The sequence below is a fragment of the Anabrus simplex genome, chromosome 6, assembly GCF_040414725.1.
Source record: "Anabrus simplex isolate iqAnaSimp1 chromosome 6, ASM4041472v1, whole genome shotgun sequence".
NCBI lineage: Eukaryota > Metazoa > Arthropoda > Insecta > Orthoptera > Tettigoniidae > Anabrus > Anabrus simplex.
The window spans coordinates 39,095,422-39,114,189 of NC_090270.1; the positions used below are offsets into that span (position 1 = coordinate 39,095,422).

Below are 18,768 nucleotides of genomic sequence, written 5' to 3' on the forward strand. Positions count from 1 at the left end.
TTTTGTAATGAAGGCTGGGAGGTTTATAAGGACGTTCATAGCTTCAGGAGGAAGTACAAGAAAGAGCTGTTATTCTAACTATTGATAAGTGAAGAAAAATGCACTCTTTTTTGAGCCATCAAAGCAGCTAGAATTCAGTTAATTGCCACAAGACACAGTAGCGTAGGCAGGATTTCAGTTTGGGCGGGGGGGGGGCATTCATTCAGAATTTTGTTTTGATAGGTGTCCAAACTTCCATAGTTTCGGTGGTGTAGAATACCGAAAAAGAAAATGGGTGTCCTTGGATCCAAGTAAGAGTGGTGGATTCGTGCGGATTCCGGAAGCTAATAGTAATTTTTCTTCTTCTTCTTCTTCCCACGATATTCACACATATGTGGGGTCGCGGGTGCGAACTGTGTCGCACATGTGGATTTGGCCATGTTTTACGGCCGGATGTCCTTCCCGACGCCAACCCTATACAGAGGGATGTAATCAGTGTTGTGTGTTTCTTTGGTGGTTGGTAGTGTAGTATGTTGTCTGAATATGAATATGTTGGGACAAACACCTAGTCCCCAGCCAGAAGAATTAATCAGACGCGATTAAAATCCCCGACCCAGCCGGGAATCGAACCCGGGACCGTCTTAACTGAAGGCCTCAACACTGATCATTCAGCCAATGAGTCGGACTCCGTAAGCTAATATTAATGAACATTATATACAAAATGCTCAATAAAAGTACATTCGTTAAAACTCCTGGGGTGTCTGGACTTCTTGGACGACAACGCCGTCCCCCGGCTACCACTGTTACTCCCATCCCAACATAACTGCAGCATTTCATATATTTCGAGTACAAGTGAAATGAATGCAAGAATAAACAGTTTGAGTAAGGATGCAATATTCTGGTTTAGAATAAATCCGGTAAAGTTATTATAATAATGGTCATGTGATAAGCCATAAAGAAGTGACATTTTATACAAATAATGCGGCAAAGACACACACACACACACACACACACACACACACACACACACACACACACACACACGCACGCACGCACACACACACACACACACACACACACGTCGAATACAGGTTTCTCGTTCTTCTTGTCCATGGCTAGATGATGATGAAGGCAAGAGAATGATGGCCCACCGTGACTCGTTATTTCGACATTATAAACAAACCCTAGATGACACAGACGTCGAATCTAACCGCATCTTAAGAAATCTCACAAAGCAGTTAATCAGAAATGTAAAAAAATGTATATATTTTCGGAAATTAGCTAACAACTTAAATTTTAATCGCGCACGGGACCAGCTTAGAGCTCTGGGAATAGGAAAACATCAACAGAGACAGACAACTCCTGACATTCCACTTGACAAACTGAACGATTACTTTAGTAGAATAAATAATCAACCTACCCAAATTAACTGCACAGACTCACCGCCCTCTCCTCCAGCCAATCCACAATTCACATTTCACAGTGTCACAGAAAATCAGATTAAAAGGCTTTGTACCCGATTAAATCAAAGACTACAGGTGTAGATGATATTCCTATTACTTTTATACATAACATTATGGGTGCTATCTTGCCTATGCTGACACACATACTGAACTACTGTTTACTAAACAGAACTTTCCCTACTGTCTGGAAAACAGCCAATATTGTATCGGTACCTAAGAGTTTAGACCCACAATCACCCTCTGACTATCGTCCTATCACACGAAACAAATACGTAAAAAGATTTTTGGAGTTCTTCACCCTCTTAAACGGCAGAGGGATGTATTTCCATTTGAGCCACAGACCAGACGAATACAGACACTCATTCTCCCTATTCTTGATTATTGTGACAGGAAATAACACACATGACCTCTGTGCTGACGATCTTCATATATCGACACTACAAGACAAGGTATTAACAGGGATCTCCGATGACTCAGTGTACAGTATATGCACAGCGAAGCTCTCTTATACTAAACTGCAAAAAAAAAAAAAAAAAAAAAAAAAAAAAAAACTCAGACAATTATAATTGGATCACGAAAATTACTGAGCTGCTCAAACAATGTCTCAATCCCGCCTATCCTACTGATTTATTCCCTACAGTTAAACGGTTTAAAATTCCGGTGTAATGATGAATGAAGCAGTTGATTGGTCTGATCACACGAAACAAATACGTAAAAAGATTTTTGGAGGTCTTCACCCTCTTAAACGGCAGAGGGATGTATTTCCATTTGAGCTACAGGCCAAACGAATACAGACACTCATTCTCCCTATTCTTGATTATTGTAACGTTGTTTTAGTTGACATGACGAGAGAAGAAACACTTAAACTTCAACGAGCACTGAATTCCTGCCTGCGATTTATTTTCAATATCGGGCACCATGTTCATATCATCCCATACTATCAGGCTGTCTCATGGCTGATGTCTGATAAACGTCGGCAGCTACACACTTTAACGATGGTGATCAGAGTGGTAGCTGAAATTCAGCCAATGTATATTTCTTCTAAATTCATTTTTTTATCATCATTTCACAACTTAAATACACGTTCTAGATTCATTCTTTCTATTCCACTGCACCGCACAAATAAAATAAAATAAAATTAATAGATATTTTGTGGTGACTGTCCATGCCAGTTCAGGTCAGGGAAACTAGCTTTTCAAAATCACGATTTAAGGTCACCTGCCGAGACTACCTGCTGAGGACAGCTGACTGAATGGTTGAAATATGGATGTGTGCGTTCCTGAGGATTAGCCATTTTTAAAAGTTTTTAATATTAATTAGTTCTAATATTAATTTAGTAAGTAATTTATTTAAATTTATTTTCAATTCTATTAATTTATGTAGTTTTAACTATTTTGACTATCTCAGTATTTTATTTAAGATTCTGATTAGTATGTGGTTAAGTGTACGAGAGGGCCTAGAGACCTAACTTCGCCACTGTACTGAAGGCACTAATAAATAAATAAATGAATAAATAAATAAATAAATAAATAAATAAATACATAAATAAATGAATAAATAATGTAAAGCGTATGGGTATAGGTATTTTGTTAGTTGGTAAAGAAAAATACGTGTTACAACATATGCTATGTAGGGTTTACCTTGTCCTATCAGTTTCCAACGCGGTTAGGCCCATGCAGCTATGAGCTTGCATCCGGGAGATAGTGGATTCGAACCCCACTGTCGGCAGCCCTGAAAATGTTTTTCCGTGGTTTCCAATTTTCACACCAAGCAAATGCTGGAGCTGTATCGTAATTAAGGCCACGGCCGCTTCCTTCCCGCTCCTAAGTCCTATCCCACCGCCGCCATAAGACCTATCTGTGTCGGTGCAACGTAAAGTAAATTGTTAATTACTTTCCTCGCAGGCCTGGGATACAGAATATAGTAGTATAAAGCTAGAGATTTGTGACGCTAATATTCATATGTATAATTTTCATTAACGTGTCAGAAACCAACGACACTGAGCTGATGCCATTTCAACACCGTTTTAAGGGTTACCGATCCAAGCCGGGATTTGAACCTGCGAACTCGGACTCAGAAGGACAGAGACACAACCAACTGAGCCACATGAAAAGAAGGCGTTTGTGATTATTGTTATAAATAGATGCAGTTAGTATTTTTACAAAGGTTTCATGAGGAGCGTTTATTGAGGCGTACGTTTTCTTGCTTTCCTAAAGGCACGAGGCCGGACAGAAGAACTAGCTGGAAGCTAAGGAGCCTTGCAGGGGTGTCGCTTCCTTCTCTGTTCACTTTTCCAAACCAAACTCCATGACGTAACAGCCCCGAAGCGCCATCGCCTACCAAGCGATGGCTGTTCAGCCCGAAGGCCTGCAGATTACGAGGTGTCTTGTGGTCAGCACGACGAATCCTCTCCCTCCACCGTTATTCTTGGCTTTCTAGACCGGGGCCGCCATGTCACCGTCAGATATCTCCTCGATTATAAACATGTGGGCTGAGTGTACCTCGAACCAGCCCTCAGATCCAAGTAAAAGTCCTTGACCTGGCCGGGAATCGAACCCGGGGCCTCTGGTAAGAGGCAGGCACGCTACCCGTACACCGTGGGACAGGCTGGTTACTTTTAGGTCTCCTTATTTTCGAATTTGACTTAAGGCATCCTGCATTCGATTCCCGGCACAGACAGAGTTAAGAAAGGCATGGGATGGGGAGGATACAACCTTCTTTTTGGGTGCAGTAGAGTTTTCCTTGAGTTTCCCGTAATCGAAATATCTACGGCCTGGAAGGTAGTCACCTTCACGGAGTGTAGTACCAAAGTGGTTCCTTTTTTAAGAAGACAAATTAAATAAAGATTCTACTTCCTCACAAACGAAGAACGATATTATCAATTTTACGAACAGTTTCAATAATGCAGCCGGTGTATGTACAGAAGCTATGATTGTACATGGTAACAATCAAAACCAACAATATCTACTGAAGATCCGTCACCGCACTCGGTAGGACCGGCTTTCTTTTTATATCCACCGGGCGAGTTGGCCGTGCGGTTAGGGGCGCACAGCTGTGTGCTTGCTTCCGGAAGATAGTGGGTTCAAACACCACTATCGGCAGCCCTAAAGATGGTTTTCTGTGTTTTCCCATTTTCACACCAGGCAAATGCTGGGGCTGTACCATAATTAAGGCCACGGCCGTTTCTTCCCACTCTCAGCCCTTTCCTTTCCCATCGTCGCCATAAGACCTACGGTGCGACGTAAAGCAAATTCTAAATAAAAAATATTTTCACAGCCCCTTCCAAGGAAAATATTATCCACACTACTGGCCTGGACACTGAAATTATTTTGTGGGTACGCCACTGCATCCACTCACCATTGAAGGTACAAGGTAAGTCCGAAGAATGGTTGGATACTCAAAATACGCCACCATAAATGATGCGGTTCTGGCTCAAAAGTGTAAGGAAACGTAAGGGACGGGATCTAGTGTTTTAAGTAGAATCCGTATCAATAGAACGTGACTTCCCATTTAAAAATGTTTCATGTATCGATCGACTGCGATTCAAGCCTGGGCCGTCCTGATGAGAAGATAGAACCATTGGAACTGAGTTATCACGCCCGCCAATTACAAAATACACTGACTGACAGTGACAATGCAACACCAAGGAGGAGTGGTTCGAAAGGGATGAAAGTTGGGGAAAAAACAGAGACGGCACGGATGAATAATTGATGTTTATTTCAAACCGATATCCAGGTTACACAATGCGCACGGCATCGACTCAGTAGGATGTAGGACCACCGCGAGCGGCGATGCACGCAGAAACAAGTCGAGGTACAGAGTCAATAAGAGTGCGGATGGTGTCCTGAGGGATGGTTCTCCAATCTCTGTCAACCATTTGCCACAGTTGGTCGTCCGTACGAGGCTGGGGCAGAGTTTGCAAACGGCGTCCAATGAGATCCCACACGTGTTCGATTGGTGAGAGATCCGGAGAGTACGCTGGCCACGGAAGCATCTGTACACCTCGTAGAGCCTGTTGGGAGATGCGAGCAGTGTGTGGGCGGGCATTATCCTGCTGAAACAGAGCATTGGGCAGCCCCTGAAGGTACGGGAGTGCCACCGGCCGCAGCACATGCTGCACGTAGCGGTGGGCATTTAACGTGCCTTGAATACGCACTAGAGGTGACGTGGAATCATACGCAATAGCGCCCCAAACCATGATGCCGCGTTGTCTAGCGGTAGGGCGCTCCACAGTTACTGCCGGATTTGACCTTTCTCCACGCCGACGCCACACTCGTCTGCGGTGACTATCACTGACAGAACAGAAGCGTGACTCATCGGAGAACACGACGTTCCGCCATTCCCTCATCCAAGTCGCTCTAGCCCGGCACCATGCCAGGCGTGCACGTCTATGCTGTGGAGTCAATGGTAGTCTTCTGAGCGGACGCCGGGAGTGCAGGCCTCCTTCAACCAATCGACGGGAAATTGTTCTGGTCGATATTGGAACAGCCAGAGTGTCTTGCACATGCTGAAGAATGGCGGTTGACGTGGCGTGCGGGGCTGCCACCGCTTGGCGGCGAATGCGCCGATCCTCGCGTGCTGACGTCACTCGGGCTGCGCCTGGACCCCTCGCACGTGCCACATGTCCCTGCGCCAACCATCTTCGCCACAGGCGCTGCACCGTGGACACATCCCTATGGGTATCGGCTGCGATTTGACGAAGCGACCAACCTGCCCTTCTCAGCCCGATCACCATACCCGTCGTAAAGTCGTCTGTTTGCTGGAAATGCCTCCGTTGACGGCGGCCTGGCATTCTTAGCTATACACGTGTCCTGTGGCACACGACAACACGTTCTACAATGACTGTCGGCTGAGAAATCACGGTACGAAGTGGGCCATTCGCCAACGCCGTGTCCCATTTATCGTTCGCTACGTGCGCAGCACAGCGGCGCATTTCACATCATGAGCATACCTCAGTGACGTCAGTCTACCCTGCAATTGGCATAAAGTTCTGACCACTCCTTCTTGGTGTTGCATTTGCTCTGTCAGTCAGTGTAGTTACCCGCACTTTTGATGGTGCCATTTGGGGTTCCAATCGTCTCCGGGCATTTGACAAAATATATAGGCCTACCTATCGAACTTGGGCACGACTCCGCGCTTGCCAGAATGAAACATGAACAATAGGCTGCAGATGCGGATTTCCACTGTTGCGTTGTTTTCTTGCTCAAGGTCCGGCAGTCATTTGATTTATTGCTGATGTTTCTATGGAAATATGCACAGTAAAATCATTAATTTCAATAATAAACTATACGTGTTCTACATTTTCCTCATTATTTTATAATGAAGGAATCCCCCCGGGCAATTTTAGTGGGGGGGGGACACTTTGAGATAAAATCGTCGGCGGGGGGGGAATCCCTCCCATCTCCCCCGCGATTTCACACCCTGACGGTAATACATCTGTTTAACTATACGGCAGGTAGGCTACTACAGGTATATTGTTTTATCTGCGATGGGGATTGTCACTTGCCCAGTCGCCAGCACTGCGAGCTTGTCTCCCACCAAGCACTTCGCCGCGATGCGCTTCTCGGAGCCACAAGTTCCCCCCTCCTTTGCAGTCTGCTGAGAGCCTTATCAGCGCAAGGTTCAGCTGAGCCAGTTGTTCACGTGTTTTGGGCTCAGTGTGTTGTTACAATGCCTGGAAATCTTGTGCGAAAACCCGATGGGAATTCCGTAAGAAATTTCCAAACAGACCCATGCCTAGCGCCAATACAATTAAAAGTCTAGCTAAAAATTTCAGTAAACTATTGTAAAAGACATAGAAGGAGACATGTTTTTACAGAAGAGAAATTAGATGAGTTTCGAGAGAGATTAGAGCACACCCTGCAAAAATGTCTTAGGCATTTGCCCAAGAAACTATAGTAAGTAAGAGTTCTGCTAATAAAGCAGTAAAATTACTTAAATTAAAGCCATACAGGAGTTCGATGGTACAAGAGTTAAGGGAATATGACCCCAATAAGAAGTCAGATTTTTTAAAATTGGATTTTAGATAGAGGTAATTCTGGGGAAATCTATCTGAAATTGATTTATTTATGTTTTTACTGACGAAGCATTGTTTCATCTGCATGGGCACATCTGTTCTCAGAATAATACGTATTACTTTGTACTCGAAACACCTTTGTGTGGTGAAAAAACTGGGGTCTAGTGTGCACTTAATGGACACGGAATGATCGAGCCTATTTTTTATGAGAGCACAATCAACAGTGGGCATTGTGTTAATGAGATCCTTGACAAATTTCTTGATGAACTGACTTACGGAGAACATTTGTCAGCATATTTTCAACAAGATTCCGCCACTGCTCACACTGCTGAAGCATTCAACAGAATTGCGTCACATTTTCGGTATGAGGATTATAAGTAGGAACGTGCGGATCCTGCGAAGCCCAGACTTCTCACCATGCAAGTTTTATCTATGGGGTACTCTTAAAAATAGGGTGTATGCGAGAAACCCTCACACTATAAGTGAGCTTAAAGGCTATACAAGAGCTGAAATATACCGGGTGAGTTGGCCGTGTGGTTAGGGTCGCACAGCTGTGAGCTGGCATCTAGGAGATAATGAGTTCGAGCCCCACTGTCGGTAGCCCTGAAGATAGTTTTCCATGGTTTCCCCATTTTCATACCAGGCAAATGCTGGGGCTGTACCTTAATTAAGGCCACGGCTGATTCCTTCCCACTCCTAGGCCTTTCCTATCCCATCGACATAAGACCTATCTGTGTCGGTGCGACGTAAAGCAAGTTGTCAAAAAAAAGGCGCTGAAATCGTGTCAATCAGTGCTGAAGAACTTCTCAAAGTAAATAACAATTTCATAAGGAGGTGCTAGCAATGTGTAGCAGTGAATGGCGAACATTTTTAGCACCAGCTGTGAACTGGGTTAAGTACAAATTTTTAAACTCAATGATTCAGTGCCTGGGAAGCGTTGGCCGCATTACGGCAAAGTGCTTGGCAGGAGACAGATTCACAGCGAAGGCGACCGGGTGAGTGACAATTCCCCGTCATAGATAAAACAATGTTCCTGTATCTTTCTGGCAAGTCTGTTATGGTGCTCCTGTAGTAAATAATTATACATGGGTTATATGGTATTTATTAGTTATTCCATACTTCTTAGACCTGCTCATAGGAATTTAAAGTATCATATTACAATTTCTTTCCATTTGAAATGTACAAAAAAATACGTTTCTAAAGACCTAGGTTCTTATAAAATATATTTGCCAAAAACTGACTTTAAAACTTAGCCCCTTTTAAAAAATGGTCATTTCTAAGCGGAATGACTTGGCTGACAACAGACGGGTGTATTACTTAGAAAGCTGTCTTATTATGATATGAAAAAAAAAAGAAATGTTAACATAAAAGGCGGAGATAATCCTTCGCTCGATTTTATTATATAATTACCTTCCCCTTTATCTATATACCGTACCTATTGCTTACTAAGGGCCTAATAATAATAATAATAATAATAATAATAATAATAATAATAATAATAATAATAATAATAATAATAATAATAATAATAATAATAATAATAAGTAACGACGATTGGGAATTAGAGGGGGGGGGGAGGGGCGAGCAAGAAATGTACAAACAACAAAACGTACCCAAGTTGTGGGATACAGCGGGCGGGTGGGGGGGCTTTTATAATCAAAACTGAAAAAAAGAAAGAAAAGCTACAAAATGGTAAGTTTTTGAAGCTCTCTGAGCGAATTTCGGTTTACAGTTTACTAACTTAAGTGCGGTAAAGCCGGTAATAATAGATTTTTTTGAGATTTTGATTCAATACTATACAATAAAACTTTCACCAAAGGAACAATATCGCACATGTACCGTATTACAATTAAATAGAAGTATGGCGTGATTATAGAATTAAAAACATTTAGTATTTGGCTACTCACTAAGAAACTAACAGATACTAAAGAGACTGCCAGACTGACGAATGCGCGCGGCAAGCGGGTGAATCATACCTCAGGGCTTATACAAATTGCTTTTTTGTAATAATTCCTAGTTTCAGCCTCCCAAAATGGAATAAAAATGTAATGTTTTCTCCACGAAATAGTAGTGGTGGTGGTGGTGGGGGCAGGATGATATGAAATGACGTATGGCTTTTAGTGCCGGGAGTGTCCGAGGACAAGTTCGACTTGTCAGGTGCAGGTCTTTTGAAGTGACGCCCGTAGGCGATCTGAGCGTTCATACACCCAGCCCCTGCGGAATTAACCAATTATGGTTAAAATTCCCGTCCCTGACGGGAATCGAAGCCGGGACCCCTGTGACCAAAGGCCACCAGCATGCCATGGAGCCTGAATTAATAATAATAATAATAATAATAATAATAATAATAATAATAATAATAATAATAATAATAATAATATCATACGACTTTCGACATAATGTCTTTCGAATTTATTTGCCTCTCCAAACGTATCCTAATTTACGTTTTGGAGCTTTCCACTCCGCCTACTTTCGCTGAGTAGATTTCAGCCATTCATTTTATAGATTTTCCAGGATAAAGATGCCGAAAAACACAGGTTATCAGACATGTATCGTATTCATTGTAACTATACAGAGATAACTGTCACTGTCAATATATCACTTCTTCGAAAATAGAAAACAAAATGCTCGCAGTGTCTCTATTAGCAAAATATGGCTTGAATTCCTCTATCGAGTTACTATCTAACAGCTAACATTTGACTGGAATGTTGTCTCCTGACTTGTGTTTTGGGACTTACATTTATATAAGGAAATAGATATCAAGCATTGAACCTACAACCTGTTTTCCAATCAATGACCGGGTCAGGGATGGGAAGAATGGAGCCCCCAACTTGCGGCGAGGATAGAAATTGTGCCGGCTGCCGAGGCCTGTCGCACTCCTCTGGGGCAAAATGAAGTGTCGTATGGCTTTTAGTGTCGGGATATCCCATGATGGGTTCGGCTCGCCAGGTGCAGGTCTTTCTATTTGACTCCCGTAGGCGACCTGCGCGTCGTGATGAGGATGAAATGATGATGAAGACAACACAACACCCAGCCCCCGTGCCATTGGAATTAACCAATTAAGGTTAAAATCCACGACCCGGCCGGGAATCGAACCCGGGACCCTCTGAACCGAAGGCCAGTATGCTGACCGTTCAGCCAACGAGTCGGGCTACTCTGGGGCAATGTTTAATGACTGACAGATGAAGTCATAATGGAGAGTGTTGCTGGAACGAAAGATGACAGGGAAAACCGGAATACCCGAAGAAAAAAACTGTTCCGTCTCCGCTTTGTCCAGCACAAATCACACATGGAGTGACCGGGATTTGAAACACGGTATCCAGCGGTGAGAGGCCGGCGGACTCCCGCCTGAGCCACGGAGGCTCTACGGATACCAAGCCTTGAACAAGCCATCTATTTTTAAGACAAACAAAATTGCGTTTATTATGTCAGACACATCGTATGGAGAATATGTGCTTTATTCTGGTACCCAACCCATTTCGCAAAGGTTCGCGTAGTTTACGATTGGAATTCATTTTTACTTTGTTAGAAACGTCATTTCAGCGGTTTAGTCCGCGAGTAGCAGAGAAGAAGAAGACGCATTTCAGCGCACTTGCCAACCAAGGAACGCTGAATTAAGTTGAATAACTTGATAAGTGGCTACAGAAAACCGATTCCTCAATAAAACTACTCACCATTTATCCAGATACTTACTTTATTCTTACAAATTAACGCTTGCTGCGATAAAGGAGAATGGCTGCGCGTTAACGCGCTACGGCTAAGTAACCAAACGAGTAGGTTCGAACCCCATCGTCGGCTTTATGTGGCTTCCCATTTTCACTTCCAGGCAAATGCCGGGACAGTTCTTATTCATAGGCCACAGCTGATTCCTTCCACCTCGTAACACAATTTCATTCACCATGATTCATTTCATCTTCATTATTTCAACTGAGGATGGCGTCTACCAGGTACCCGTAAAAACCTGCCACATATTTTCATCTAATCCCCGACCCCGCAGTAGGTAACAAAAGGGTAGACATGCCGTACACAAATACAGTTAAAGCTTGTTGCGAGTAGGTACAAATAATCAAAAGCTTACCGTACTCGATAAATGAAGCTACATGTCTTCACTCTCTTGTATTAACGATGCAACATCACCTACATTTAATTGTTTTTAACTGTCCATTTTTCTACTTGCGTCAAACACCATACACTACTATACACCACAAAATAATAGTCAAGAAGCAGCCGTACACACGCTATGCACTGATCAAAGCTGTGCTGATACTGATTGCTCCTGAGAGGCTCGATAAAACTAAACGGCAAAGAAGATAAAACGGAGTTCGCGTGCTTTTTCCTCATGACGTAACACCACGGCTTGCTTATCCGGCAAGTTGAGATCCAACTGTATACGTTGTGACGTCAGTTCATGAGAAATTTGGCGAACTGACTCACATTCGAATGGCCCTCTTACTTATCCTGCGTGCGATGAATGAAAACTTCTTTAAACGTATTGATAGTATCCACTATCCGAATACACTTTGCATATCGTACTTGAAGTGGTATAACCAATTCTAACGGCGAAAGCTCTTGTTGCTGCTTACTTGTAATGTAATAAGATAATCAGTGTCTAATGTAAGGGTCTCCTCGTGCTGTAGGGATAGAGGGTCTGCCTCTTAGCTGGAGGGTCGATTCCCAGCTCGTCTGTACTAAATTAACGAGGACAAGATGCGAAGTCGAACGGCGAAAATCGATTTTTATTTTTACATATTCGTGAAGGTCTCTTAAATCTGAAACAGGTAGAGCGGTTCTAATTCTTCGCTAGTCGTTTTTTAAGAGGAGATTTGGAAGCTCCGAGTTCGCGCTGCGCGACCTGAAAAGTACAGTACCAAGCTCGAAAGCTGCAGTCGCTTAAGTGCGGCCAGTATCCAGTAATCGGGGGGATAGTGGGTTCGAACCCCACTGTCGGCAGCCCTGAAGATTTTTTCCGTGGTTTCCCCGTTTTCAACCCATGCAAATGCTGGGACTGTACCTTAATTAAGGCAACGGCCATTTCCTCCCCACTCCTAGCCCCTTCTTATCTCATCGTCGCCATTAAGACCTATCTGTGTCGGTGCGACCCACTATCTCCCGATTACTGGATACTCTCAACCACATAGGCCTACGGCTGTCTCGGGCTGTCTACAGTTGTGTATAGGGGACGACGAGTCCTATACCGTCAAGTTCTTCGCGACGAATGGCTGTTGATTTCTTGCGCTTCCCCCCCCCCCCCGGACAGGTCTTCCGGACACATTGGAGGATTTAGGTGCTGAACTCATCATGCACAGATTTCAACCTTATTCTTCATCATCATCATCATCATCATCACCATTTCCCTTTATCCAGCTGTAGCCGGGTAGGGGTAAATATGGTTCCTTTCCACTTTCTTCGGTCTTTCCAGCACTCCTCCTCCAACACTGTGTCTCCAACACTGTGTCCCAGTCCAGGATTCATTCTATAATACTGCGTTGAATTGTGTCCTTTCATCTCAATCGTGGTCGTCCACGGCCTCTCCTTCCTTGCATTCGCATTTCCATAACCTTTTTTGGCATTCTTTCATCACTCATTCGCTTTATGTGCCTAAACGATCTCTAGTCGGCTCCTCTCTATTCTATCATTCATTTTTTTCCACTCCAATCATATTCCTCAAGAACTTCATTTCGGCTGCCTGTATTCGACTTTCATCCTTCTTTGTCGTTGTCCAAGTCTCTGCTCCGTAAGTTGTTATTGGTACGTAATACATCTTGTACACAGTTTCCTTTGCTTCCATTGGCACATTTTTGTCCCATAACATGCTACTTACACTATGATAGAAACAGCTTCCAGCTTCAATCCACTTACTAATCTCAGCATCCAGTCGAGCATTCTCCATGTATTCACTCCCCAGGTATTAGAAGTCTCCACTATTTCCAGGGGCTTGTCTGCAAGTCTAATCTGACCTTTCCCTTCTTTCTCCCCTCTAGTCATAACAATAGTTTTACTCTTTTCTACACTCATTTTCAATCCACATTCTTCGATCTTCTTATTCACCACATCCAACTGATCTTGAACCTTCATGTCCTCTTTTCCCCAAATCACAATATCATCTGCCAATAACATGATGTTAATTTCCCTTCCTCCATATGTTGCATTTGCTGTTCTCATGATGCCATCCATTACTGTTGTAAATAGGATTGGTGCAGTGGCGAATATAGAATATATTTTTTTTGGGGGGGGGGGCCAAGATTGATACATACATACATTACACCAATGGTTACAAAACGAAGTCCAGGTTTCTTGGTACACTTGCAAACTTATCAAGAACCTCTTCATCACTAACTATAATGTCTCTGTGGATAGAGAGTAAAGCAAGCCCGTTAAGCCTACTTTCAGATGTGCTGTTCCTTAAGTAAGTCTTCAGTCTCCTTAGGCTAGAGGAAGTTCTTTCTACGGTTGCGATAGAAACAGGGCGAGTAATTTTAGAAGGGTATAAATCTCGGGGAAGAAAGTCTTGTCACATTTTTCTAGAGAACTTACAGCCATTTTGGGAAGATTTGAAGGATTTTCCTGACTCCACTTTTCTTTCCACAACATAAACTCACTTTGCACAATCTCTTTATGTGACAGATCTCCTTCGAAGAAACTAAAAGCAGCCTCCAGTGAACCGAAATCTGTTACGATACAGAAAGATGTTTTGTAAGGATGCAACTATTTCCTTGTGAGATTCAAAGCGTTCTTTTAGTTAGTTACAAAAATCGTCCAGGTATGGCACATAAACAGCTAACTGTTGGCTCGGTATCTCAAAAACGATCGAAAATTCCCATCATTTTGGTCCGGTTCTTCAAGGCTTATACATTTTTTCGGGGGGGGGGGGCCAGGCCCCCTGGCCCCCCCCCTTATATACGCCCCTGAATTGGTGATAGAACACTTCCCTGTCTCAGCCCACTAGTTATTTTGAACCAACTTGTCCTGCCAACTTGGGTTTGCACGCAACTACAACATTCCTTGTACGTTACCATCATCATTTTTATTAATCCCTGTCCAATTCCTTTTTGCACCAGACTGTCCCAAACTTTAGTCCTGGGGACACTGTCATATGCCTTTTCAATGTCAGTGAATGTCATCACCATATCATTCCCGTACTCCAATTGCTTTTCCATTAGTTGTCTCATAATGAAAATGGGCTCTTTTTTTTTGACCTTCCACTTCTGAAACCAAACTGATTTTCCTGTATCTGATTTTCAACCCTCAACCTTATCCTACTTTCCAGTATCATCTCAATTATCTTAGCAACATGGGATATCAGAGTATTTCCCCTGTAGTTCTTCAATACTTTCGTATCGCCTTTCTTGAAAATTGGAATGATTATTCCTTTTTACCAATCCTCAGGGACCTCCTTGTTCTCCCAGACAATCCTGAGAACAATATATGTCAATTGCAGGCCTACAGCTCCAGCTGCCTTTATCATCACTGAAATTTCATCTATTCCAGGAGTTTTTCCATTCTTCATCTTTTTACTACATTCATTGTAATATCTTTATCCATTTCTTCATCAACTAATTGCCTTCCCTGTTCGTCCATTGAATGACTGCCATTGGTTCTCATGTTCGGCAACTTCTAAAAATACTCTCTCCATCTATTTTGTATTTCTTGCTTTGTTTATGCCACTTTCATCCTTCACAAATCTAGTGATTACTTGATCTCTCTTTTTGTTTCTTAAAACACCATGCAGTTGTTTCTTGTTGCCGTGCATATCATCTATCAATTTCTGTGTGAATAATGCCCAGCTTTTCCTCCTTTCTTCTTCCACTACTTTCTTGGTCAAATTCTTTGCCTCCACATATTTTCTTCTACTTTCTTCAGTCTTAGAAGGTTTCCATGCTTTCCATGCTATTTTCTTATCTTCACTTTAATCTTTACCTTATCATTCCACCAGTGTGTCTCTCTTTGTCTTTCACCTTTCCTAATGTTCTACCACATACCTTTTCTGTACATCCAACCAGTGCTTCCTTAAATCTTTTCCATTCATCTTCAACATTCCCCATCTCTGTCATGGGTACCAAGGGTTATATTTCCCTTTGAAATTCTCCTTGTATGCTTTTCTCCCTCAACTTCCATACTTATTTCTTTTCTCTCTTCTTAATGGTTTTTTTTCAATCTTTCCAACTTTCAATAATTTCCTATCACAACTCTATGATCTCCACCAAAGGCTTCTTCAGGCATGGTTGTAACATCTAAAAGGTTCTTCCGGTGTTCTTTCTCTATGATTATATAATCAATCGTGGTCTTTTTTCGTCTGTCTCCCCTACCATACCTTGTAATCTTATGACTATTCTTCTTCCTAAGCCAGGTGTTTCCAACAGTCATTTGGTTCCTCATGCCAAAATCCACCAACGACTCTCCTTCTGGACTTACATTTCCATATCCAAAGGGCCCTATAACATCTTCCTTTTCTTGTCTATCCGTTCCAACTTCTGCATTTAAATCTCCCATCAATAGCACTTCCTTATCTCCTATCTGTCTCTCCACTTCCTCTAAACAGTCCTCTAGATGTTCATCTATCATCTAGATGTTCATGTTTGTGGGTCATGCAACTGAAATAGATCTTTCATGCCATTTTCAAACTGGAGTCTCATCACCATCATCCTATCGCTGACGCATCTTGTATATTGTAAATAAACAACAGAAATTTGCACGTGGCTTAGACTATGTAGCTAACCAAACAGCGAGCACTGCACCGCACAGTAAAACGGGCAGCAGGCGTGGAGTAGAGTGCGGGAGCGCTCTCACTCCGTGCTGCCATGCATGACTAGACAGACAGTTAACACCTATTTTGCGTTAAATGTCTATTTAAGAGCCTAAAACATTTTCTTCGATAGTCCTATCTGTACTTGTAATCTCGTTAGTCGGCCAGGAATACGCTATAGCCCCAGGGACATAATATTAGGGCCTGCAATGCAGACGCACCCGGGCATTTAAGGGACCCCCAAAGACTCCTCGTAAAGTGTACATAGGCTATATGTCACCATCAATAAATATTCTTACACGAAAAATCGATCTAGACTAATTTGAGCCCGCTCTATCGTTTGTTCCTGTAAACTAACACATTAAACAACATTTCGTTTGAAGTAAGAAACAAACCGACAGTTTTCGTTTACCTTGGACGCTGCAAGTCGCACCTCATGAAAATTCTTTGTTTGGGCTGGTTTAACCTACACATTACAAAAACGAAATTGAAAATTCCTTCTAAAACACTAGAGAAACGGCGACTAACGACTCTTACATGCGACATCCAGTATACAATGTCACTCTGCAGAAGGTCAGATCATGACAGTTTGTTTTGTAGAATCAGTCGAAATAGTTTGTTTTTGCAATTTTTATGTAGAGTAATCGTCATATGTTTGCATCTAGCAGCTGTTATTTATTATTATTATTATTATTATTATTATTATTATTATTATTATTATTATTATTATTATTATTATTATTATACAATTTGTTTTACGTCACACCGACACTGCCTAGTTTTGGCACCGCTGTTGGCTTTTGTGGTTTCCCTACTTCAGGATCTAACCATCCTCCAGACTGATGACCTTACAGATTGAAAAAACTGTGAAAACAAACTAGGTATTTAGACAAACTGTTGTGATCTGACTTTCTGCCCATTTCCATGCAGAGTGACATTGGCTAAATATATTATACCAGGAGGACCAAGAGCAGTGATGTGATGACAGCAGGAAGTCAAGTACGGATGACAAAATTTTTAGTGTTAAATTGTAGAAGTATTGTAAAGTAATATAATTACCGGTAATGTAATAAATACCGGTATGTTATATTTTCCAGCTATTGTGATGGGAATTGAATCATGGCTGGGAAATAATATTATGGATGCAGAAATTTTCCCCTGAAACAGGGTTAAAAATAATGGCGCATGGCTTTTAGTGCCGGGAGTGCCCGAGGATATGTTCGACTCGCCAGGTGCAGGTCTTTTGATTTGACTCCCGTAGGCGACCTGCGCGTCATGATGAGGGTGGAATGTTGATGAAAACGACATATACACCCAGTCCCCATGCCAGCGAAATTAATCAGTGATGGTTACAATTCCCAACCCTGTCGAAAATCGAACCTGGGACCCCTGTGATTAAAGGCCAGCACGCTAAACATTTAGCCATAGAGCCGGACCTGGCACTGGGTGTTTATCATAGATACAGGTTAGGAACAATACGAGGGGGAGTATTCATAGTGGTGAGGGAAGAATTTGTAAGCTACGAAATAGTTAAGGACGAGAAAGATGAAATTCTTTGTGTAAGTGTTATTTGGAAAGTTTTTTTTTTTTTTTTTGCAAGTTGCTTTACGTCGCACCGACACAGATAGGTCTTATGGTGACGATGGGTCAGGAAAGGGATAGGAATGTGAAGGAAGCGGCCGTGGCCATAAAAAGGTACAGCCTGGTGTGAAAATGGGAAACCACGGAAAACCATATTCAGTGCTACAGACAGTGGGGTTCAAACCCACTATCTTTCGAATACTGGACACTGGCTGCATTTAAGCGACTGCAGCTATCAAGCTCGGTTGCAAAGATAACAGGCAACTTGATGCTTTTGGGGTGTAGAGACCTGGCAAGTCTGGTGGTGACGCTGGCGTGGAATTATTTCATAAGATAATTCACCATATGAAGAACGACGCAAAAAGGAACATTTTTGTAGCGGGTGATCTCAATTTGCGTAAAATAAATTTCATTGTAAAGTCCGTATTGTCGCTCGTATACTTTTCTTTAAAAAGGTACATTCAAAGGTTCCACCTTTACAATACTGAAAGATTTTTTATTTGATTAAGAATTAACAAATATCGGTACATGTTTCGTCTATCTTGTGGACATCATCTGCCGAACATTTGTAGAATAAGTACAACAGACAAGGACAAAAATACATTAAAATGATTCGGATTACCGAATACGTCAATTAAAAACTTGTTTGGAGAATATTCTGGAGCACAAATATTTGGTTCTAATAAAGTGCATCGACAGGAAGTTTTTGGATGTTAGATTCAGCTTTAGCGATAGCTGTAATTATATACATACCTACGGCTAGAGCGTTGCCAAAATCTTCCTATGGACACTCAGGATGATCCTAGGTATTAAATAAAGAAAAGACTCCCTCAGTTAGTCAGCTCAAAACCAATATTCCATTGGACAAAGTTAAATGTAACAAGGATTGTAGGAATAAAATAAGTGACACCGACGTTATCGTGACTAAGGCTGATAAGGGCAATTGTACGGTCATATTGGATAGAAAAAAATATATTTAAAAGATA

General features: G+C 42.2%; 1 protein-coding gene across 1 annotated transcript in view; it reads right to left on the reverse strand.

Annotated features, from left to right (window-relative positions):
* LOC136875849 (caspase-3) overlaps positions 1 to 11,678 on the reverse strand; it is a 173,714-nt gene extending 162,036 nt beyond the window's left edge. The window contains exon 1 of the mRNA XM_068228218.1: positions 11,537 to 11,678. The gene's annotated coding sequence lies outside the window, so the exon portion shown is untranslated. The remainder of the gene's footprint in view (positions 1 to 11,536) is intronic.
* Positions 11,679 to 18,768: the final 7,090 nt, after the last annotated feature.